The 5,031-nt window shown below is 40.9% G+C and overlaps 1 pseudogene; it reads right to left on the bottom strand.

Annotated features, from left to right (window-relative positions):
- Positions 1–1,379: 1,379 nt before the first annotated feature.
- LOC116670575 (uncharacterized) lies at positions 1,380–3,142 on the bottom strand (annotated as a pseudogene).
- Between the last annotated feature and the right edge of the window lie 1,889 nt (positions 3,143–5,031).

The raw sequence follows: 5,031 nt of genomic DNA, 5'->3' as shown, positions 1-5,031 counted from the left end.
GATCATTGTTGCACGTTTGTAGATATTTTATGTTAGACACATTAGTTTTAGGGGTGCATTTGTTTTTAAAGTGATACTAATTGGTAAGGTTTTGTTTCTATGGTTGTTTATTTAGTTTATTGGTTCAACTCTTATTTCAAAGAGTCTTCTTTTTGTTATATTTGTTTTTTTGTTTTAACCAAAATCCACAGGCCCTTTCTTGCTATTGTAGTTTGTCCACCTGGGATTCTGTTAATCACTTTTTGAACTCTTATGTTAATAAATGACTTTACCAAAAGCACCTGGCTTTATGATTCTTCTTTTTACCCTGAGGAGCTCGGTCGTAACACCGGCACAATAGATTGGTCACAAGCTCAAATTGGTAACAGAGTCATAAGGTTTATAACAACATAACATTGAAACAAAACAAATACTGTTGGTCCTTTTTTGTTATTTATTTTAATTGTGGGAGTAATTCCACACACAAGGAAACCAGACCACCTGGAAAAAAAACCACACACAATTGTTTGAGGAAACCTGATCATCTGGAATAAACCATAGACTGTCAATATTTGTGGAAAAAGCATCCAGTTTGGCAAAGGGCTGCAAATGCGGAAGTGCCTGAAACCTGCATTCTATCTGAATATCAGCAGGGGGCGACACGTGCGGTAGCCAAAGGAGGTCGGTCTCTGTTGAAGTGAATAAGAAAGTGACCCACTTGTCACTTGATTTAGTCCCTCAGTACACATTTCTAAACGAGTTTATGGTCTCAACGGCTAGTTTTAAGTCTTCTGCAACACAGAATGATCATTTTTTTAATGGTCTCATTGATTTTAAAATCGGCGATAAAGCAGGGGCTCTTTGAAGGCGTGGCAATGATGTGATTGCCAGTGAAAGTGTGTTACATAATGTAGAGTGTAAGGGCTCCTCCCTCACTCCTCCCTCTCGTCTAAAATCATCACATCCGCAACCATCCGTAGCGGCAAACTCGACAGCGGATAGCAGAGCTCCACAAACCAATGGGTGACGTCACACATGCGCCGTCCATTAATATTAACGATCTATGGAATAAACCCACACTTTGAAGAAACCAGATCACCTGGAATAAACCCACACAAACATCCTTTCATGCTGCGCCAGTGATTGGAAATGGAGAGAGGACCTCAGCTTTAAATGTCTCTCCTGCTGAATCTTTGTGTGCTTTTTATGGCGTTAGTGCAGCTTGTGGTGGGCCAAACCCCATCAGAGGTGGGTGGTAAGTGTGCATGCTTTGGTGTGTTTTTAGACCCCTGCTAAACTGTACTAGCCTGTAACTGCATGTGTGGTGAGGTCTTCAAAGCTGTGATTGGTTGACACGAAGGGCGGACCCTGCCTTTTAAGGTGGCTCTCTGCTTAATTTTTTACTCTGTCCAATGATGTGTGCGTTGAACCCCATCACGGATGTGTACGTGCTCTGGTGTTTGCTTGGACCCCTACATGCCTGGCAGGGTGTTTGGTGGAACTGGTGTGGGGACACTGTCTTTTAATGTGTTTCTCTGCTGAGTCCTGTGCTCATGCCCATATTTGGGCCCGACTAGATCCAAATATGGAAATGCAGTCCAGGGAGAGTTTTGCTTTAGGTCAGTGCCACCTCTGATGAGGGATGTCTGAGGCGAGTGTGGCTTGAATTCATTTCCTGTGAGCTGAACAGTCTCCGAAATGGGTGGAAAAAAAGTTCAGTCCCCTGCTTGACTGCAGATTGCGCTGATTGCTGCATGTGTCCTGAGCTGTTTGTGTCATTAGTGTGGCCTGTAGTTGGCATGGTGTTTGGTGGACATTGTATTGATGGATCTTTTTGATGAATTGCATTTTCAGGGGTTTAAAAGTTTCTGAAAACTCATATCGCAATTGGGTCTCGCTTTTTACAAAGTCAAGTCCTGGTTTAATCTTCATTATCCGTCTGTATAAGTGATTAATTTGATCATCAGTTAGTTTGGCTGTAGGCTTCTTAGGTTTGATTGCCTCGTCAATTCTGTCAAAGAGGTCTTGAGTCTTGGGTTACGGTAATTCTGGCGATGACGGGGATGGAGACTCAGAGAATGGCATTTGAAAGTTGCTTGTCCCTGCTGTGCCTGGACTTCCTGTCTCCTCCTGGTCAGCATTCTCCTCAAGGCTGAGTTGCGAAGCACCCCATTCATCTTTTCCAAAGAGGCCTATGTAGGTTCCTGTGTTTTCCCATAGATAGACATTACAGTTTCCAGCAGTAATTAACTTTTCACAAATTGGGTTACACTGAACAATTACCACCCCTGTGATGTGAGTTTGCTAGGAGCCCACGAGAGAAGGCGGACCCAATCTCACACGCCACCCATTTACATCCTCAAAACGACCCTTTGTTTGCCTGTTTTTTAAACCCAAATCCCTGTATGTCCCACTGATAAATCTTTCCAGTACTATCCCCAGTCAGTAATACCTGTTCGTTGGGATAAGTTCACCTGGCTGCTTCTTCATCATTCACTGCCCTGAATTTTCCTATCAAACCTCCCTTGCTAATAACAGACCAGATGGGTCAGAAATGTAGTTGTATCAACAGTGACCTCCTTGGTCTTCAGACATTGGATAAGAGGACTGTTAATCACAGCAGTCTCATTCTGATGCCTCTGACATAGTTTAGACTCTTCTCAACAGGCAGACTCCCTGTCTGGCCTTGAGTTCTTTTGTCTGCCATGCATGTTCTAGGGCTCTTACTGACATTAAGGCAATACAGAACCTGGGCAGTATCTGCCTCCCAGATAACAATATTTCCATTGCTGGAGGCAGTAATCAATCTGTTCTCGTGGACATCCATTGAGAAAATGTCCTCTAAATAATCATACTTCAAAAATGTGTTGTCGTATTGATGTATATCCAGGTCAGAAATGATCTTGGAGTTCCTTACTGACACAAACACCCTATTGTCTACACAGACGATACCTGTCACCTCACTCTGCACGATTATAGGGAGAACGGCAAGCTCTGTTTCGTTGTTGAATTTCCACAATTTCCCTTTTCCATCCTGGGAAATTGTGATTAGTCTGCACTTTAGTTCATCAAAGGAAAGGGCAATGTGCCCTACATGCTGATCTGGAGTGACCTTACACTGCATGTTGGCCGTTTCTGTTAAGATATTCCACACTGTCACCATGCCAGTTTGCAAACAGAGACAACCTGTTACCTGAAAAGCACAGGGGCTTGTCACAGGATGTTAATGTATCTTTAAACATAGGAATAATTTTAATAGGTTTGGGAAAGATTTGAGTTAAAAAAAATCAGGTAGTCCGTTAACTTTCCAAGGTCCACACCTCTATCACCGTTTGTGTCAAGCTTCATGTTCAATCTTCATCCATAGTAGGGAATAACTCCTTCATTGCCTCACAGAATTCATCATTGTCCAATCCTCCACCGCCGTCAGCATCAGCCTCACGAAACAGTCTCACAATCTCTTGCAGATTTTCAGCAGTAAACATTTTGTCTGTTTTTAAAAAGTTCACTTCTGATAGTGACTTAACAAAGTATTACAGGAACACTGAAAGCCAATAAGAATGTCATGTTTTTTAATAAAGTGATTCATGTGTTACTACCTACATAAAACATTGTTAACATAAAATCACAAAGTTCTGGTTTCCATAGCAGCAGGAAACAGAGGAACACACACACACACAATATCACAAAGATTTGGTTTCCATAGTAGCAGAGAGCAGAAGAACACACACACACAAACACACACACACACACACACACACACACACACACACACACACACACACACACAGGAAATTGCAGCAGCACACACACAGGCAAAAGATTAAAATGATAAAACCAATCATATGCTACTGTGTAAATCAGACATCACCATTGTACAAATAAATTAAAATTATAAAATAATGTCAAAGATATGTTCTATCTAACTAGCTAGCTTTGCAGTTGCAAAAGATCAAAGAAAGAGGGATGTTTAAATGCAGTTCAATTGAAAAATTGAAGCTTGCCCACAAATTTGAGGGTGTGGGTCTCAAAAAGGATGACATGAGAAAAACACAACATACATAACATGAGGGAAAAACATTGCTGAGAACATAAAACCGCCTGAAAGTTCTCCTTCCTGTGATGTGTCATGTTACGGTAAGAAGCATATTGAGTTAGGGAACATAGAACCCTAGGAACAAAGCTACGCTACCAGAAGTATAACTAAAAAAAGTAAAGTTTACCAACAGGTTTACTATAATAGCTTTGGTGATATTATGTCAGTTGTTCTGAAACCCGAAATGGCCAAACCAATCTATAACAGTAAGGCAGCTTTAAATGCAACTCACTTTCCTGTTTACATGTGCAACTGTACAGAGCCCGGGAGGTGACATGGAGGAAAAAAAATAAAAAATAAAAATACATGTACTGAGAAGAAACACTTTTGCCAGATCTCACCGTTGTTTTGCAAGATATCGAGTTTCATTTGTGAGATCTCACCTTTGTTTTGCAAGATATCGAGTTTTATTTGCAAGATCTCGCAAATCCAACAAACAATAAGGCTAACCTGTCCACAATGGGAGACAGGGCTTTCCAGGCAGTCGCCCCTCGGTTCTGGAACGCCCTCCCAGAGTCCCTGAGGGCCCCACAAACTGTGGAGATTTTTAAGAAGGGCCTAAAGACACTATTATTTCAAAAGGCCTTTTAAACAGTCACTGTTTTAATTTTAGTTCTATGGTGTTTTATTATTGCTTGTAAATTGTTATCGTACTCCGGAAACTGTTTTTAACTCCCTATTAACTGTAGCCCTTTGAGATTTCCTTGTGAAATGTAAAGGGCATTATAAATAAAATGTATTATTATTATTATTATAACCTAGCTAGCTAGTAGCGTGCTAGCTAGTAGCACACTAGCTAGCATCTAGCTAACCAATAACACAACATGATTACATCTCCTTGGTTGTCTAAATACATCCAAGGTTTATTTTGATAAGCATTACTAATTAATACATGCCAAAGTGAAGTGTTATAATGTACATTGTTGTTGACTGTTGATGTCAATGACTGCAGGCTA

Source organism: Etheostoma spectabile, chromosome 20 (genome assembly GCF_008692095.1).
Source record: "Etheostoma spectabile isolate EspeVRDwgs_2016 chromosome 20, UIUC_Espe_1.0, whole genome shotgun sequence".
In the NCBI taxonomy this organism is placed as follows: domain Eukaryota; kingdom Metazoa; phylum Chordata; class Actinopteri; order Perciformes; family Percidae; genus Etheostoma; species Etheostoma spectabile.
The sequence above is the reverse complement of the archived record's forward strand: the minus strand, read 5'-3'. Positions and strand labels throughout refer to the sequence as shown.